Source organism: Staurois parvus, unplaced genomic scaffold, assembly GCF_062004578.1.
Source record: "Staurois parvus isolate SC_StPar_1 unplaced genomic scaffold, SC_StPar_1.0 ptg000080l, whole genome shotgun sequence".
NCBI classification, from domain to species: Eukaryota; Metazoa; Chordata; class Amphibia; order Anura; family Ranidae; genus Staurois; species Staurois parvus.
In genome coordinates this window covers 4567640-4589044 of record NW_028317876.1, presented here as the reverse complement: position 1 = coordinate 4589044, position 21405 = coordinate 4567640, and the positions used below count along the sequence as shown (strand labels likewise).

The 21405-nt window shown below is 38.4% G+C and overlaps 1 pseudogene; it reads left to right on the top strand.

Annotated features, from left to right (window-relative positions):
• Positions 1-12878, top strand: part of LOC149469159 (uncharacterized) — a 32899-nt pseudogene extending 20021 nt beyond the window's left edge.
• The last annotated feature ends 8527 nt before the right edge of the window (positions 12879-21405 follow it).

The following is a 21405-nucleotide window of genomic DNA, read 5'->3' as shown; positions in this document are numbered from 1 at the left end:
AATCAGAAAATAATAGGTTTCTTCTCAAGAACTTTGACAAATATGGAGAAAAACTTTGATGCACATATGAAAAAATTGCTAAGTGTTTTCTTTGCAGTCAAGGTAACTGAAAGCATTGTGAGGTCTAGTAATATCATATCACTGAAACTCCTAAAGGAAGATGGTTCAACAGAAAATTATCGTGAAAATTATCCTATATGGTACAAAACACTGTCTTCCAAACACATACAGATAGAAGTAACAAAAAGACCTTTTCAGGAAAACATAACAACACATGTTTGTACAGCTGTAGGTGAGAAGTTTGTACCTCATGTTTTCAACATAGGAACTGAGAAAAGTTTGAAACCAGTATGTATTACTGCAGATCAGTCTTACACTACAAGAAGTGAGCCAATACAGAAAACAGCTACGCATTTTTCCAATTTATAGAGATAAGATCAAAGGCATGATCCTTTGTCATCTCTGGGTTGATACAAAACCTTTCTTTGGTTTTGAAACCAAGGTTTTGATTCATGACCAATAATGGAGATGTAGCCTCCTGTTATATTTATTTTTGTTTATTTCAGGTACTTATATAGCGTCGTCAATTTACATAGTGCTTTTTACATATATAGTACATTCACATAAGTCCCTAACCCTCAAGAGGTGTATAATCTAAGGTTCCTAACTCACAGTCATACATACACATACTAGGGCCAATTTAGATAGGAGCCAATTCTCCTACCAACATGACTTTGGAGTGTGGAAGGAAACCGGAGTACCTGGAGGAAACCCACGCAGGCACAGGGAGAACATGTAAGCTCCAGGCAGGTGGTGCCGTGGTTGGGATTTGAACCAGCGACCCTAGTACTGTTAGGCGGAAGTGCCCGCATTCTAAAATAGAACACTACAAGTCAATAAGAAGTGTTATAATCAAAATATGTCTTCCATGTCATGACTAGAAATGTTTGTGATTATGATATGTAATATTAACAGATAAATGTAAGAGGATTAATCAATGTAAAATTATCAATGCCAAAATAATGATACTGCATTTCTGTTACAGGAAATGACCTAAGAGTAACTGTTAAAGGAAGAAAACTCAAATATTTCTAAACCTTTCAGATGATAATACATTTTCCAAGAAGGAAATTTATTCTGGAAGAAGCTTTGCAACAAGAATTTCATTCATCATAGTTTTTGTTGTTCTTTTTATGTTCAATAAAGTTATTTTAACTTTACAGAGCGCTAAAAGAAGACAAGACATCTCAAGGCATCTCATAGAGGAAGAACTTATAAAACAATTGACTTTTGACTACTGATGAAATAATTCATTCATCAGATATATTGGTTTTTTTTGTGTGTACATTTTATTTTGACATGATATGTTTACCATATCAAGATGAGATCAGTTTTCACATGAACATTTGCAATCACACACTATGTATTTTCAGAAGTGAAAGGGTTAAACTTTTGTTACAACAGAGTCACTCTACTTAGTTAGAACATCTGTTGTTAATTAAGCTAGAGATAAGTTTTTCTAAGGTACATATAGAAAAACTTAGGCAAGCTTTACATTGTTATATGTATGTTTTTTAAAAAAAAAAAAATAATTTGATATACATGTATGAATTGAAGCTAGGGAACATATGTTATGTTTAAATGTTAATAAGGTATTTTGAAAAGATGTAGTGGATTATAGAACTGTGTGCTACACACATTTTGGAGGAAAAATATGAAACATCTATTTTTTAAGTGACATATTTTAAAGTATTGTACTATAATGTTACAGTTATACATTTATTAAGGGGAGGAATTATTTGGTAAAAGGAAAATAATAAGGGTAAAAATATTTTTATGTGATACATAAGAAAAGGTTTATCAAAGAATTTGTTTTCCCATTATAAAATCAAATTGAAGATATGTTCAGATCAATTATCTTAAGATCCAAAAACGCATGAATGGATACGAAAGTGACGAGAATGTGTATAAATGGATTAAGATAAGGAAAATGATTAAGATTCGATAAAATCGATCATTTTGAGAGGGGAATGTTAGAAGCTTTCCTTAACCTAATATCTAATATCTTCTTATTAACAGTACTAACATAAGTATGGATGAGTTGGATCTTAATAGAATAATTGAGTTATTATATTTATATTTGTTCTAGATTGGGAAAAGTAAGTAAGTAGACTTCATAGTCTGTGAATATACATATGAACATATATCTTGGGTTTTCTTTACATTCAAGCCACACATGTGGTAGTAATTGGTCTATCCATCCTCCCCCATCTATGTAAGGGATTATGTTTCACTAATTAGAGAATTGTAAAAATATATTTCATACATGCTAGGTTTGTACTGTAATATTTCTTGATTGAGATATTTATATATGAGATAACTCTTAGCAAGATTACTTTTGGAATATATATATATATATATATATATATATATATATATATATGTATGTGTAATACATCTAATTTACTCTGATTGATGGAATGTCTAGGCCTTCTTAGGTTACGCTCAGACTTTAGGAGAAGTAGACTGGACGTTTGTTATATATACACATCTGTTTCCAATTATCTTTGTGGGACTACAAGTATACCAGCCCATTTTTAGGAAAAGGTGGGGGCTGGATTGCTCTTTTAAGAGCAGAACAAAGACTTTTTAAGGACACTTTGCTAGAAGCCTTGTTGCGTTACACACTATACACACATACATATACATATATACAATCTTATTATCAAGAACTTAACTATATTTTTTGGACATTATTTAAACATTCTGTATGACAATATTTTATTTCTAATTTTATGCAACATTATTATTAAATCATCTTTTTGAGTTTATGCAAGAAGTGGAAGGACTTTCTATCTGAACATTTCTCATCAATACAAGTTAATAAAATATCGAGACAATACGATATTTTACACCATTACAAGGTTTAAATACATTAATGTAACATCATAGGTTTGCAGGCAAAGCTTTGGAACTCAAGTGCAGAGATGTAGCCAGCAGAGCTTCTGAAAGATGCATAAAGATTATGAGCGATATAACCATGAGCATTCACCCAAAACTGAAATACTAGATTGTGTTGTTCTTTAAATCTCAACTCTGGGCTAGGGAGTTCTAAGTAAATTTTTACAGCAGAAAAATAAACCTGGATATTTTTGAACATTTAGAGTAAATCATTTGATGATCCTAGTCTGTCTAAATCAGCAACACAATGACAGTTTCATCTATTTGCAGTTGTGCACTGAAACAATTAAAAAATACCATGGGACAGAAACACAAAATCCATTTACTGTTCTATGAACCCATGTGATGGAATATTGTTATCAGTTTTCAGTTACTGTGAAAACAAAGCAAATTATTTCTAACTTGTTTCACAATACTACACATTTTTAATTAAAACCAAAGTCAAGCTGACAAATGTATTCACTTCTTTCCAAGGAAAAAACTTAAAACATTGTTTGTGACCTGGTGGCTCAAATATGCAGCTCTGGAGTTGGAGAAATCTTTTCTTCTGATCTCTTTGAGAATCCTCAAAAATGATAGCGGCCTAATAGTCTGGGGGTGGGGGATCCTAGTTACTCTGTTGGTGCAAGAGACAGGGAACCTAGAGGAATCCTGTCTCCCAATTCATATTCTGTATTTCCCTACAAAGTTAGCCATCTCAAATGGAGGGTCTTTTGATTAGGGCAAGGTAGTGGTGTACATCAACCATCAGGGTAGGACCAGATGTCTTACTGTGGCAAAAGAGGTAACAATGACTGTGTCAAGAGCAGGACTTCATGTTTTAGCTGTGCCTGCCATTTGCATCCCAGGAGAGAACAACTGGTAGGCAGACTACTTCAGTTGGCAACGTCTGAACCAGGGGGAATGATCCTTACACCTGGAAGTGTTTCAAGAACTGTATCTCTGTGTCCCTGACAGATCATCATTCAAGCTTATAGTCGTTAGGATCAAGTGCTACCCTTTCTTTCCAATACATATGCAACTAGATCTGTGAGGTGCTTCCTGGGCTTTTCAGAATTAGGCAACTGTTTCCCAGATTTTCCTGGCTGCCACCTGGTCTTCTGTTTTTACATTCTCTAAATTTTATCAGGTGGATGTTCAGGCCTAACTGACCTCTGGTTCACATCTGTGCAGGTGGTGCCACTCCAGCACCCACACAAATACCTGCAGCCGCACCACTTACACAGAGGAATGTGGGACCCGCAGGCAAATGCCATTAATTCTAGGAATACTGGAAATCACAACTGTACTTGCAACCTCAATTCCCCTGTGGGCTACGATTTCCCAAGTAGTGCAGGGACTCTTTCCCTGCGTGTCCTGCAGCATAGAAATGTGCAAATTGCAGCCCGCATGACCACACAGATGTGATACCAGCTTTGGGTGTGAGGTCCTTTAGGCAACCCCTGAAGCTACGGGCATTCCTTAATATTTATATGTTGCTTATAGTAGGCCTGTTGGCATTTTGTTTGCTTTGTTACACACTGTTCAGTTGGACTGCTTTTAGATGTTTGAGAGTCCATCACCAAATCATGTGTCCCTCCTTAAATGAGAAAGAAAATTTCATTTTTGTACTCACCATAAAAACCTTTTCCTTAAGTCCATTGAGGGACAGAGGTCCCACCCCTCTGTGTTTATTTTCTTGCTCCCAGTACTGGTTTGAAATAAAACTGAAGCATGCCAGATTTGGAAGGGGGTTATACCAGGTTGGTCACTGCTTTTTGATTGTAAGCACAGTGGCTAAATGGTTAGCACTTCCACCTGGCAGTACTAGGGTCATTAGTTCGCATCCCAACCACGTCACCACCTGCCTGGAGTTTGCATGTTCTCCCTGTGCTTGTGTGGGTGTCCTCCAGGTACTCCAGTTTCCTCCCACATTCCAAAGACATGCTGGTAGATGAATTAGCTCCTGTCTAAATTGGCCATAGCATGTGTATGTATGAATGTGAGTTAGAGACCTTAGATTGTACGCCCCTTGAGGGTTAGGGACTGATGTGAATGTACAATATATATATGTAAATTTCTGCATAAATTGACATGCTATCTAAGTACCTGTAATAAATAATAAATCCCCCTGTAGGAAGCAGTATAAGCCAATTGTTTCTGAATCCCATGTCCTTCAATGAATTTCAAGAAAACAATTTTATGGTGAGTTAAAATATCCATATTTATGCAGAGCTGTATTGTTTGAAATGTTTGCACATGTATTTTTAAATCATTAATGTAAGTTCCAGAATCTGTGTTGATATTGCAATTCCTAGTCCAGTAGAGCACAGGAAGTGCAGTATTTGGCACCAAAAAGGTGTGCTGTATGCATACATGCTGACAAGGAACATGGTGACAGACAGAGTAGATGTTAACGCATTTACCCTGCATTTACTATATCTGGTCTTCCACAGTACACACAACATGGAAATGAAATTATTTTAGTAAATATAAACTGATAAATACCTTTTCTCATCAGGTGTATATAGCAGTCTTGTGACCTCTCTGTGTCCAGCTGAGCACAGGTTAAAGCTTGTAGGAGGAGTTTTCATTCTCCTTCTGACTGTCCTATGAGGCTGCATGACTCCTGACCCACTGTCTGGACAGTGTTGATTAGCCTATGCTGAGCACATGCACCCTCCCAGAGAAAAAAAAAGTTCTCTAGCTATACACACTAAACTGAGCATGTGCAGAGTGACTCTTAGCGCTCTATACTATCAGCAGAGATTGGCAACAACAGAAGAATGGGAGGATCAGAGAAGACAGGATCAAAACAGCCTTTTTACACAATGTGGAGGATTAACCCCTTAGGTTCCACAGTGAGTATAACAAGCATGTTTTACTGCATATACCGACTCATTTTACTGTTGTGGGTTTAAGAACACTTTAAGTAGTGTTAGAGATGGGGATAGCTCATATCCCTGCGTACAGAAAGGTAACAAAGCTGTATTCTTTAGTTGCAGAAAAGAAAAGTTAGGTCATCATCAATCTAGCTATAACATGTTGCAGAGTTCTGAAAATCACAGGACAGAATTATACATTTTTGCACTGGTTAACCAGCTCACTTATATGAATATGTTTGTGTATTTAGCAGTGTGCCCAGAAGTCCAGGTTTTATTGCAATGTTAAAGTAAATTCACATAAACTACCTGCAATAGTGGAGTCAGGCAATCTAAATTTGTCCAGCTCTAATCTTTTAAACAAAATGTAACTTTGCCATATACCATTGCGATATAATTGGGCCTGCACTTCAATGAAAATCTATAGCTCAAATGTTTAATCAAATTCAATCAATTCATTATCAGAGCACTAATTAAAATCTGCCTGTATATGAAGTTATTTTTGTGATAGAAAGCAAAAAAAATGTTCAGAATATCCAAATTATAACTGTTTATTTATTCATTTTCACCTTTTCACTTTGGCATCAGCCTCTAATATAATGGCTTACTTTGTAGACTTTAAATTGATCGACAATATTTTTCAATACAAATTAATTCACTTCCATGTAAATCACTTGCTTAGAATATATTTGACATGTGCTAAGGCACAATTAAAGATTTGTAAATACAATTATCAAATGTATTTGCTTAATACAAACCTACATATATTTTTCCTTACATCTTCAACCTTTTGTTTTCCATGAAGTATTTTAGGATATGGTTCACTATGCTTATTCATGCATGTTTAACTAGTAGAAATAATCTTGCAGAACCTAAAGTCATAGTCCACCTTTTGAAAAAATATACAAGTACTGTACATCCACATAAAATAAAAATGTAATAAAAATTTGCAATTTATACATTTTTTTGCATTCAGGCTTGCAGAGAATTTGCTTCTACAAACATTTTCCCCAGGCTCAAGTCTGTGTGGAGGTATGGAGCTGGATCAAGTACAATCTTCCATTGGAGAAGATGGGACTTGTAGTACAATAATTAAAACCGTATTAAATCAAGATCATATGGCTGTGTGGGCAAAGCCATAGTAAGGGTGGGAGTATCAGGTTCCATTTGTATCTCAGCATCGCATTTTTGTGCGTTTTTGTGTGCACTTTGTTGTGCGGTTTTATGCACGGTTGGGCAGGTTTGTGCGTGTTTTGTTCAGGCGCTTTCGGACTTCTTTTTTTACTTCTGGCATTTTTGTATTACCCAATAGAGAAAAATTTCATTTGTGACATCATTTATTGCCATGCGTACTTTTTTTTTCTCTTCCTAGGTCATTCTCATTTCTTTCTTGTTTATGTTACCATTCCAGCCTTGCTTTGTCTTCTGCAAGCATGGATGACAAAATGGTGTGTTTCATGGCAACAGCTGCTGTAACTTCATATTTCCTTCATAAAGAAGAGAGAAAGAGGAGGAGATGCAGATACTGGGTCCATCCTGTAATTTCTGATCAAGAACAGATGGGCCAGTTCTGGGCCCTTTTTTTGAGTATACATGGATGTCAACTTAAAGGTAAGTATTGTATTCATTTCTCTTGTACTTTTTGACTTGTTGTTTTCTTAGCATCTTTTTTTTCCATAGTTTTTACGAGTGCCTGTGTTTTTGCCTGTAATTTGCAGCAAATTGACATGTACTTCAAAAACAGTATACCTCCTGTCAAAAGATTACTCATCACATTGAGGTAAGTTGTGCTTGAACACCAAAGAACCAAGTAAATAATGGTATTAATATTATTATCTGTTATACTCTGATTTTTGAGTATTGCAAATATACCATCTATGGGGTTTATATACTAAAACTGGAGGGTCCAAAATCTGGTGACGCTCTGCACAAAAAACAATCAGCTACCACGTTTTATTTCTAAGCTGAAGTTTTGAAGTTGATTGGCTAGCCTGCACATCTCCGCAAGTTTCTGTGTGCACCAGCTTTAGTAAATCTCTCCCTATGTATATGTTGTTTATAGTCATAACAGCTCCCACAATCCAATAGTAAAAATGTTTTACATGTAAATGGGAAAAATCAAACACAAAAACTTTAAAAAGTATTATATTATTTTTAGTTTAACAAAGGAGCTGCAATAGCTAATTTTTTATTTATTTATCAGAATTGTGGTCACCACACCTGTAAACATCAGCAGAGCAAAAATGTTCAAAACAGACTTTTCTGCAGAAAACATTTTTGGTACAAAGTAGCAAAAGCTTTACAAAAAAAATATTTGCATAGACAATGTAAGAAAACACCACCTGCCTGGAGTTTGCATGTTCTTCCTGTGACTGCATGGATTTCCTCCGGGTACTCTGGTTTCCTTCCACACTCCAAAGACATGCTGGTAGGTTAATTGGATCCTGTCTAAATTGTCCCTAATATGTGTATGTATGAATGTAAGTTAGGGACCTTAGATTGTACGCCCCTTGAGGGTTAGGGACTGATGTGAATGTACAATATATATATAAATCACTGCGTAAATTGACGGCACTATATAAGTACCTGAAATAAATAAAATAAATATTTATCATAAACCAATATTTTATTTTGCAATTGAGGCTACACACCCTTGTCCCTGACAAGCACGCGTGCAATCGGAGGGAAGACAATGCAGCTGGATATTCACATTATACTGAACATTATAGCCACACATACATCACCAGCATCTAGAGGTGATGGTAGGTTGCTGGTGAGTGCGCAGGGTCATTAGCTGCTAGCACATTCATGGCCTGTGCATAGTGTTGACATGGCAAAGGTTTGGTGGAACTAGTGGTATGTCTTGTCTTTGCCATGACTGTGTACATGATGGATGGAGCTGAATGCATGGATGGGTATGTGCAAAAATGTCTGGGTGTATGGTGTTGGCTGAGAGGTTGATGGTGGTGAATGTGTGTAGGCATACTTACCATACGGTGGTGGGACTTCAGAATACATGAATGAGGTGTCTTGGCCAGATGGTGGGATAAATGTGCCTATGTATCTAATGACACCTGCCCACACCACAGCTTTGAGTTCTAGGGGAACTCACTCCATGATCCCCTCTAGACACCATGGAAAATATTGTTCCTCCATCTGATTTCCCATCATCCGGTCAGCCTTAGTGGCAAAAATGTCCAACATCCAGTTGAAATCCGGCACAGTTGTCCTCCCCGTGGTTGAACGCGTGCCTGCATGTGAAGGTGCACGTAGACATTGAGCTGGGGTCATATTCAGGGCCGTAGATAATTTTCTATCCTGGGGGGGTTCAGCCTTGAGTACCCAGAGAACAACAATTAGCATGCCTGCCACGATGTGACAAATTGTGGTATATATACAGTATATACAGCGCCCCCAGCAGGCACATCTCTTAGTGAAACAAATAGTAAACATGGACTTAGGCTTCAATGTGTGATTTCTAAAGAGGTTAGTCTGTAAGGCTGTTTAAAGAGCGGCTCTTCTTCATATTTAGGGCTGAGCTGCTGGTAATTGGTGTATTCTAACCATGTACAGAGAGAGCTGCTTTGCCCCCTGTGTCCCCAGGCTTTCCTGCTGCTTCCAGGTGGCTTCCATGCACAACTACTCTCTCCCCAGGCACACACTCCCTATGCCTCTCCTGGGTTTATACACATCACTGCTGCTGCAGTTCTCTCTCCCCACCCAACTTCTCCTGTATTGCAGGCTGCTTGCTCCCCAGTCCCTTCTAGCTCTCTCTGCATGCTCTGCATGTCCTACAAATAACTTCTACTTTCCCAAAACACCTCCCCTTGCACTTTCTCCTTGCCTTTGTGTGGGGCCAAATCAGGCTGTCGATGCAGTGAATCAGTTATCCTCTCCACTGTCCTATCAGCAGAGCCACCATAAGAAATCATGAGGCCCAGTACAGACTTTTGGCTAAGCCCCAGTTTTACTGCCCCTTGGTCACTCTTCTTAAATCTAAAATACAGCTGGAGGAGGCTACATGCCATGGCTGACTCCCATACTTGGCCATTCAAGTCAATTTTTTTTGCAGTACAACAAGACACATGCTGTACAGTGTGATCATCAGCATGATAATGATGATCACAGGTGCTGTGGCTGTATCATTCATGGCTGCAGACAGTATTGCATAGTATACTATACTGTCAAAAGTAGTAACAGTATGGCAAACACTGCAGCCTGTGTCTCTAGTACTACACGAGCCCGCTGGATGAATGAAAAAAAAAAGTAATCTTAACCACTTTCCGCCGCCCAATAGCAGAAGTACTACTACAGGGCGGCAGAGCTGTGCAAAATCACGTATGTATACGTGATTTGCATCTCTGGGTAGGGGGAGCACGCGTAGCCCTACCCGTGCCTCTATTGGCGGCTAGGGATGTCAATCACCAAGTCCTGGCCAGCGATCATTGGGTAAAGCTTACAGGGCAGAGACCTGTGTGTAAACAACACAGGTCGCTCTCCTATCGGCATGGACATGCTGCTTTGTATCTCTCTGCACAGCACGTCTCCCTAGTAAAACAGCACACACCGCACAGTTAACCGTTTGATCGTCCCAGATGTTAACCGCTTCCTGCCCAGTGCCATTAGTACAGTGTCAGTGCTTTTTATTAGCACTGATCACTGTATTGGTGTCACTGGGGATGCCAGTGACACCAAGTCAGAATACCTGCCACAGTCCCACAGTTCTGCTATAAGTCGGTGATCGCCACCATTACTAGTATAAAAAATAAATAAAAATTCAAGTGTATTTTCCCACCATTTGTAGATGGTATAACTTTCACATAAACCAATTAATTTACATGTACTGGGATTTGTTTTAGCAAAGACATGTAGCAGAACACATTTTGGCCTAAATTTATAAAGAAATTTGATTTTGAAATTTATTTTACTGGATATGTTTTATAGCAAAAATAAAAAATATTGTTTTTTTTTTCAAAATTGTCAAGTCTTTTGTTGTTTTTTGCGCAAAATATAAAAAATACAAAGGTGATCAAATACTACTGAAAGAAAGCTCTATTTGTGGGAAAACAAGGCCATAAATTTCATTTTGGCGCAGCTTTGCATGACCGCGAATTTGTCAGTTTAAGTAATGCAGCGCGTATCGCAAAAAATAGCCTGGACAGGAAGGGGGTAAATCCTCTGGAGGACAAGTCGTACAAAGACAAGGTCGCAGAACAGGTGTAAGATATGAAAAGTAAGCTGGGATGGAAAGGGTGTCAAGCAGACAGTCGGTGTATGACTCCTAGAGTGGAATACCCAAATCTGAGACTGGAGGCTGCAGGATGTGTGCAGTGCAGATTTATGTGAAGTGAGGAGCAGAAAGAAACAATAGAAAGTGAACTGAAAAGGGAAAGGGGGGGGATGTGAGCATTGATATGAGAGTGTCTAATATACTGCCTGGTCTTACCAGGATTTGACCAGGAAGATGTAGAGACATGTAGTACTGGGAGGGGAGTGAAGCTGGGGGTGAAAGGTGCTCATGTATCGAGAGGAAGTGAAAGTAACTTATCAGGAGCAAAGGAGGACTGGGAAGGAACGCAAGTTGATGAGAGTGGAGAGAGCTCCGCAAAGGAGGAGAGGAATTATTTAATACTTTGCATTCAGTGGCAGATCTCTCACCTAGATCACTGCAAAAAGTTTTGCAGCTTCCGTTGCTTCTCCCCGCATCAGAGTTGCTTCATCCTGCACCCGACAGGAATCCTGCGGGATGAATTTGGAGGGAAGGACAATGCACTCTGCCTTCTCAGCCAATGAGTAACTGAAGTTCATCTTAAGCGCTTGCCTCCCGACATCATACAGGAGCAGGGGCGGACTGACCATTCGAGCACTCGGGCACTGCCCGATGGCCCGGGGTCAGTACGGGGCCCCATGAGAAGCCCCTGGCACCTTTTTTATAGGCTTTTTTGAGTGTGGGCAAGGACACAGGGGCCCCATGATCCCTTATTGCCTGGGGGCCCCATGAGTTGTCAATCCGCCCCTGTACAGGACCTCCAGGGTACCGATCTGTTAAACAGTGCGGGCAAGCCAGGAGCAAACGTAATTTTTTTATCCAGCGTCCTGAGCCCTGCCTCTCAGCAATGTGGATGAGACAGGTGGTTTTCCACGACACTGCGGCTCCTGCAGCTGCAATGTGGCTACACTAGCCTAGCTGCTGTGACATTGACTGATGCTCCCCTTATCTACGCCCCTGGTCATAATATTCTAGTTTGAGTCCTCATCAGGAATAGAGGTCACTGATGATTATGTTCAATGTGTTCTGCTGGTGTGCTGTCATTTAAAATGTTTTCTGCTGCTTCTTTTTCCTGTGGAGAAGAATCTTCTCAGCTTGTTTCTGTGCTGCAAATAGAAATTTCATGTTAGGTCATCCTAAACAAATATTTATGTAAACAGATACATGATTGTAGATGCTAGCTTACTTTGCCATGGCCAGAATTGGCATGAGGAATTCTAGCTCCTTGGAACGCAGGTAGTCTGCGGGTTGGCATGCAGCAGAGCCACTTCGGTTTTTTATGCTGTAATCTTAAGGGATGAGCATACGCATCCTATAAAATGTTTCACTTTGTCTTTAGTACTTTTACTGTTAAAGGAAAAAGAAAAAAATGTTTTTTTCAGGTACCTAACAACAAGACAATCATTGGTTAGTCTGAACTACTCATTTTTGATTGGAAAATCAACAGTAAGCTACATAGTACGTGACACATGCTAAAGCACATGGGATGTGTTGAAAGATGTTATGAAAAAACCGACAACAGAAGAATGGTCACAGATATCTAATGTTTTCTGGAAATGATGCACTTTTCCCAGTTGTATGGGAGCTATTGATGGCAAACCTATTCAGATAATCAAGCCAGTTGGCAGTGGAACTAAATACTTTAATTATAAAAAATATTTTTCATTCTGGTGGCTGATGCAAATAATTCTTTTACTACATTCTTATTGCTTCATATGGCAGAAGCTCTGACTCCAGTACTTTTAGTCATATTTGTTTGGACAAATGCTGCATACAGACAAGCTTGACCTTATTGAAAACAGTCCACTGCCAGGAACAAATGGCACAGATCTAAGTTTTTTGTGGGAGATGAGACATTTGCCCTGGGTGAACATTTGCTAAGGCCCTATTCAGGTCAAAATGTAGCTTTTCAAAAGAGAGTTGCTACGGGGCATAGGAGGGCTGGGTTGTGGAGCTGTCAAATATGTATGTACAGTATGTAAAACCGAAAACATTTTATGCTTATTAAAATAAAAAATACACATTCTTTTTTATTTTTCATGGAGGGGTGGGGGTGTCAGGTAAGCTGTATGGGATCAAAAGATTTCTACAAGCAGCCCTGTATGCTACTCTGAATAAACAGGTTGAAACAGGTTGAAACATGCAAAAGGATGCATAGCATGTAAGGGGTACACACATTCCTACAAGGAGCACTGTATGTTAACGAATAAATATACCAGCATATACATAGCATTCAGTATCATTGCTAAACAAATGCAGATAGTTAGCCAAACTTACTTTTTTCATTTTTAACATTTCCTGCATATCCGTCCCAGTCAGGGAAAATGTAGTGGCCTCCCAGGCCCTCCTCTTCCTTGCAGGGCTTTTATACTGTGCGTCCTGGGAGTCGTATAGGTAGGGGTATCCTCCCACCAAGCAGATTAACCCCTTGGGATCAAGCAGTGTTAGTGTGCCATTCATGTTTTCTGGTTAAATATGGCTGCTATGCGACTTCCTGCTAAAATTTTGTCATTTCCTTTTGGGAGGTAACTTTTCATTTGGGCAAAAAAACGCTCTTAATTGAGCGACAAAATGCACAAAAGAGTATAAAAACAAGTGGTTTGCGTGTGTCCATGTATTTCTATGGGGATAAAAACATGTCAGAAACGTTTCAATCTGCACAAATGGAGTTTTGGGAGTCCTCCACTCTTTTTCAAGTACAAACTTGTTAATCAATATTTACACACAGGTTTAAAAAACAGGTGAAGAAATGCATACAACCTGTGAATGCGATGATCCCATTCATGTATTTTTTTGATTAAGACATTGTATCTAGTTAGCAGTGAGATTGTTTTGACAGTTGCTAAATGATTTATCATGGTTACGTGATAGTTTATGATTTTGGGTTATATTTTAAATGTGCAAATAGAGATAACACAAACACAGGTAAATCAACTGTATATACATTTAATTCAGTATTGGCACATAGAGGTAGAAAATTTAATAATATTGAAAAAAATATGATATAATATAAGAAACTTAGCTGCAGGTAGGATATACATGCTTTTCTCCAAGGTGTCCCACTTGTTTTCAGTGGCTTGGCAGATGATCAACTCAGAGGCATGTATGTAGAAGTTCTGTTGAGAAACTAACTTATTCCAGTTTTGGCTGTGTTATAAACAGGAATAATTGGTAGTAGTGACCAATCACGACCCTTGGAAAATAATATCACCTTTTAAGGCAAAGACAATACAATCTTGGGTGTTTGGTCGGTTCATGTGCAAAACAAAGGTAGCATACTTTTCTGGAGTGTTTGGTCAGTTGAGTGCAAAACCATCCCCCTCTATAGCCCCTAAATCAGGTTTGAATTCATTCCTTTGTATTAGTGAGCCATGATGAAGAAAATGGAAATTTCTCGATCACTAAATAATAGTGTAATTACACGTTTCTTCCTTATGAAACTCACTGAGGTTTCTTTATTAAAACTGGAGAGTGCAAACTCTGGTGCAGCTCTGCATAGAAACCAATCAGCTTCCAGTTTGTCAAAGCTTAAACAAACAAGCTGAAGTTATAAGCTGATTACCATGCACAGCTGCACCAGATTTTGCAATCTCCAGTTTTTGTAAATCAACCCTATTGATTATCTAAACCTGTGTGTAAATGTTGTTCAACATGCTCGTAAACTAAAGGAAATTAAACTAAACAGCAATCGAACTGTTGATAGGGTATATGGGGAAACTGCCTGGTTAAGGTATGATGAGCAGCTCTGCCACCATATGCCTGTTTTCCCCTATCTCAGTTGTGGGTTGTGGTTCATGCACAGGAAAAGTGGTTTGAATACAACTGCACACTCATAATTTCAGACCAGCACAGCCTTGACAGGAGGCTGTTTCAGAGAAGTTCCAGAAAAAAGGTCTTTTGCTTGTCTTTTAATATGTTCAAAGTAAATGAGGATTAGTATGTCATTTCCAGCATGAGTGTTCAAGGTGAAGAGAAATTACCCCATCAGTGGATGGTTCAAAAAGTGGGGGCTAAGAAGACAGATCATGGGGCTGGATAAGGGGATGAGTCCGGGGAATGTAAGGGCAATGGAACCTCTGCTTGCAAGTTATACAGATAGACAAGACTGTCTCTGGATGTAGGTCTGTGCAAAAATACCAGTTGCCTGGTGGAGGGAGGCTTAGGGATACCCACAATTCAGCGGCCCTCACGAGGGTAGCGCTACAAAAGAGACACCTGAAGGGCTGCACATGGAGGATGTGTGTCAGAGTAAGGATAGTTTGGAGATATTCTTGAGATCACCAAAAATGGATAGGGAATTTTATCCAGTTATTCAAATCATTGGGCTGTCTAACTGCACCAGTGGCATCCTTCACTGCAACGGTGTCCAGGAGACCACTTATGGATGGCACCTAGATCATGCATGCATGTGGGTCACCACTTTTGTGTTTTCAATAGGTGTTCTACAGAAATGTTTGTCGATTTATTTTTCATCAGCCTCAGATTATGGGACTCATTCTCATATTGGGGCAGCTACTGAGGCCACCAAGTTAGGCATGTCCTGCGCCATGGTTCAACAACTTGGTAGATTAGAATCCAGTCTTTATCCTTTGTACTTAACAATGGATATGTTGGACACAGCAAATGTATTAGTTCATGTTCTTTTCTTTCATTGTGGGGTGTGGCCACTATTTTATTTTCTGGGCAGCCCATACAGCTGAGATATGGCAGAGTGGTCTCCAACTGAGTTTCTCAATAGACAAAGTTAAGCTGACATGCCTGGGGGTCAGGGGAATTCTATGGCTTGGGGCTATTTCAAAGCCATTAAATGAGGTGGCATTTCAGTGGCCTCCAGATGTCCTTGTCCTTCATGTGCAGAATAGGCATACAGTATAGACCAGCACTTACGGTATGTGAAATTACTCTCAAAACAATCCTCAATTATATAAATGTGCAAATGTCCATTCAATATTACATAATAGTGAATAGTATGAATAAAAATAAAGTGAAAAAATGTCCAAAAATTATATTAAAGTCTATACAATCAAAGTTCAGAAGTGTTTCCAGCTCTGTGTTCAGTGTTCCTTGGATGGGTAGAAAAGGCTTACCACAAATTAATGACTCCTTATCTATAAGTGAGTCATATAGCTCTTTTCATCAAAAGTTATATATGGTGGGACTTCAAGAAGCTTCCCTTCTCCAACCAATCGACCATATGGAATCTGGATAGATCAGTAGTGCATTCTCCAGCTCCTCTCTTCCACTTCCCCTCAGTGTGGTAATGATGTAAAAATAGAAATAATTCCATAGTATGGTATGTCACAGCAACTATATATTAATAAAATGTATTATTCTACTCACAAAACAGAAACTACAACAAGCTCATCAACTTTATAGATAGGTAGGAGACCAGAAATTAAAAACACACTTTTGTCTGAACTTAAGCCAGGTAATCCAGCTATTTCCTTCTTCATTAAATCCATGCACACCAAGTCAAGATGTTCTCCACTCCTAAATCCCCCAGAGCCAAATATAAAAACAAAAGAAAGACCATCATGAAGCAAGCTTTAACCTTCCAGACAACGCATACACATAAAGTATCACACACACATAACACTTGCCATGTAACTGACACTTTAGGAGTAAAGGTCACCTCTGAGTGAATGGAAGGTTCACCAGACTTTATTGCAGTAATGGCAGCAAGCAGGGCATCTAAGCCATCCCTGTCCTTACCCAAAAGCCACCAAATACAGCTCCACTCCACTCTCCGGCTGCGCCTTCCTGCTCATCCACAGCTTGGGAAATGTGACACACCATCTTCTGTACCTCTTTTTTGCTACTCACGACTGGCTATCAACAGAGGCATTTCCATAGTGTTTCATGGGTAGAAACCAGCTAGGTCAAACATCCAACCACCTCCTAGTTTAGGGGGTGATACTACATTCCAAACTAATTTATTCCTTAAATTGGGGCCCTTTCTGTAAATACCCACATGGAAGAAAAATATATTTGAAATGTATTTTAAAAGTATTCTTCCCCAATATATTGCCATATATTTGAAATGCTACAAATTTGGCCATATTTAATATATATTTCAAAATATATTTCAATATATATATATATATATATATATATATATTATTTTTTTTTTAAATATATTCTTCAGATTTTTTTAACATATAAAAAAGTAATTTTAACATATATTTTTACATATATTTGTAAATGCATTCCAAAAATGTAGATTTTTATTTTTAAAACATACAGTATATTTGAAATGTATTGTTACAAATATTTTTCATATATTTTGTAATAAATATGAATTTCAACATGCAGTATATATATATATATATATATATATATATATATATATAAATATATTTTGAAAAAAATTGAATGTGGCCAAAATTGTAGCATTTCAAATATATGGCAATATATTTGGGAAGAATATTTTAAAAATATATTTCAAATATATTTTTCTTCCATATGGGTAATTTGTGAATGTCTTAGTATTAGAGGACCCAGCACTCTAACCTTTTGCAAAATGGGCCAGTGCCTCTTAATGATCCTTTCCACTGCCTTATATTGGTTGTTAAAATCCAGGGTTATAGCTAAATCCAAAATTGTAGTTTTTTCTTTCTTTTTCTGATCATTCATCCTATTATCTTGGGTTTTACTGCACTATGGGAGCGCTTTTTGCATGATATATGCAAGGGTTAAAATTTTGCGTCCAGACCTACTAGCCGGTCACAAAACTTACTCTCCACCAGTCGCCCCACCCAACCGTGCCCAGGTCCGCCCTAAACTCCACCCCTGACCCGCCCCCAACCACGCCCCCTCAAAGCTTATGAAATTACATTTTTCTTCACAATAAATAGTCCAAAATATAAAACTGTACACAGTAATGTATATCCCAGCTCCCCTGTACTCCATTATAGCAATATGACATGTATGCAGTAATGATTACTGTATACATGTCATATCACTATAATGGAGTACAGGGGAGCTGAGATATACATTACTGTATACATGTCCTATCACTATAATGGAGTACAGGGGAGCTGGGATATACATTACTGTATACATGTCATATCACTATAATGGAGTACAGGGGAGCTGGGATATACATTACTGTATACATGTCATATCACTATAATGGAGTACAGGGGAGCTGAGATATACATTACTGTATACATGTCCTATCACTATAATGGAGTACAGGGGAGCTGGGATATACATTACTGTATACATGTCATATCACTATAATGGAGTACAGGGGAGCTGGGATATACATTACTGAGTAATGTATATCCCAGCTCCCCTGTACTCCATTATAGTGATATGACAAGTATACAGTAATGTATATCCCAGCTCCCCTGTACTCCATTATAGTGATAGGACATGTTGTATACAGTACTTACTGTCCCCCCGAGTCCCCCACGGTGGTGGAGAGGGTGTCTCCTCTCAGCGGAGGAGAGCGGACCTCTCCTGCACCTGTCCCCTCGGCTGCGGTGCCGCAGAAGCCGGAAACCAGAAGTTGTAAACCAGAACTAGGCTTCACAATGAGGCTTGGAGCGCAGGTGCAGTCGCTCCATGCTTCATCTGTGCTCACCGCTCGCAGCCGCTCACCACAGAGGAATTTTTCCTTGCATTTGGCGAGCGGGCAAGCAATTACATCTGATGATGTTTTTTGTTTTTTTCACAGTCTATGTTTGATGTTGGACTGGTCACACTCCAATCACTGATGTTTATCAGTAAGGACTTTTAGATATATCTTATATTTGTTGTTTATGTGAGCATTTTTATGTACACTTGTATAGTTTATTGATATGTCACATCACTAAAGGGACGTACAAAAGAGAAGACTGCAAATAAACAAGTAAACTTATGTAGGAGGATTTGTTTCACCTCTGTGTATTATATGAGGCTATTCACTTCACTTGGAATACGAGAGGGTTTACAACCACTTTAATATATCCTTCACATTGACTCCAATGCATTTTACTGAATTTATAAACACTTATATTGCAATAAAGATTTTATAACTTTCCAATGTTGTAAGCAAATTTTAGTGTAAATACCTAAGTGTAAATCAACAATACAAAATATACATTTTATTATAAGAAACATAAATGGTAACATGCTAATAATTACTTGCAACTCCACAAAGATGACACTTAACATATCATGCTTATTCAATCACTGTAAAAAACCTGTCATCATTCACAATAAAACCTCTGGGAGCATGATAGAAACATGTATATGTTTCAGTATTCCCATTAAAGGATCTCAATTTGGATACCTAAAGCTCAAATGTTTCAGCAGCTAAATGAACATTTTAATTATTTATATAAGGTTTATTTTACTTGGAGAATTTGTAAATCTGTGGCCTGTGGCACCTACCTGCGCTTGGTTCCTAAAACTGTAGGCTCCATCAGAATTCACTTCTGAGAGTTTCAGATGCCTACATACAGTACCTCATCATGTGCGTTGAGAATAAGCAAGTTAGTTCAAACAAAGGGACGTCTGGAGGACTGCAAATGGAGGATGTGCACCAGAGTCAGGATAGTTTGGAGATTTTCATCTCTGCCTATGTCACTCCTTGTATAGCAGTAATATATGAGTCAGAGGAAGCAGGGCCTGGACAAGGGGTGGGTGGGAGGGTCAGCTGCCCTGGGCACAATGGTTTACTGAAGGAATGGGGGTGCCTTCCTTCTGTTACAAGGCTGACAAAAGTAGTGACAGTGGCAGTGATTTTGACAAGCAAGTGACTGTTGGGTGTAGGATTCCCTAAACTTGCACATCATGAACAGAAAGGAACAGGGGAGGGGCACAGTTTGGCACTTTTGTCTTGGCTGCTGAATGACCTTGTCCCGGCACTGAGGGGAAGGAACCACAACATGTGGTGGGGAACACAGGCATCTGAAACTCCCAGAAATGTTAGATACTGAAGAGTCTGAGGGTGCAGCACTGGAATGGAGTGAAGGTGGAAGGAACAGGCCATCATGAAGGTGAGTATAAAAACTCATCTATTCCAGTAAAACACTGCTTGGATTTTTTTAAATTACGGACAGGGTCACTTTAAAACATAAATACCTGTTTAATTGATGTTTTCTCATATCTGCCCGGAGTTTAGCTTTCAACTTAAATAAAATGATACCTATCTAAATTTTTATAATCAAGTCTTTAAAATGATGACTCTATATTTTGTATCTTGTAAGTAGAAAGAGATAATGCAGTAAGTGTGCCCAACAAATGCGAATGACACTCTGCAAGTAGATTCCTGAACTCCACTGTAAAATCATTGAATATTCTGTTATTATTTGAATTTATCATGTTCAAAATTATGTTCCTGCTTTATGAATAAATGACCAATATTACCAATATATGACGTTTTAGCAAAGCGGACTATAGTATCTTAAAGAAGGAAATGTAAAAGGTTCTTTTGTTGTTTTTGCTTCTCCTTCCTAACACTCATGCATTAATGTTCTCACTGCCAGTGGACCATAGTTTCTCTTTGATGGTTGTCTATTGATTGTCTGTACAGTGTAAACGCACTTATTTATGTGTTCAACTTTGAATGCATGTGCCATAAGCTGTTACAGCATCCTGGGACTCAGGAACCTGCTCAACTGAACTGACATAAAACATGGTGACCTTGAAAAAAGACATCAGTGCAGTACTCTGTAGCACACATCTGAGAAAATGATCACTCAGTGGTTAAAGTGTAATGGTGATATTGGCAAATGCAGAAAACAGAATCTCCCTTTGGGAGACTTACAGCATATTAAAAAAATACTCAATGCATCTACACATGTAGAATGTAATAATACAACTAGCAAGATATTTTTTTGTCTTAGGGATGATCACAGTTTAAGTGAGAAATGTCAGTTAATTCAAACAGAAGCAACCATAGCTGAATGAGTATTATTAAAAGCCAGGAGCCAAGTTTAATGCATTATTGTGTTGGAAGAGTTTTACATTTTATAATTTTAATAATATCAATGCAGAAGTTTTAGAACTCTAATCAAATCAAGTAACCAATGGAAAAAGGGTCTCATGCTCCCTTTTCTTTTTTCCAAGATTCACTGTAATTTTGAATCATTGTCTTCTTTTTTCTTTGACCATTATAATATCTACCATAATATGCAAAATGGCATACCCCAAAATGAAAGCATTTTGATTATCTATTACCACCTAGCTATGTACTGAATACCCAAGGTGCCACTTAAGACAGTCCTATTAAGAACCCTTTAGGGTAGTTGGTGCAACGTTTATCTTTACCTTTGTATTAGCAAGCCACCCAATAGGTGATACTGAATGTTTCACCTGTGCTCC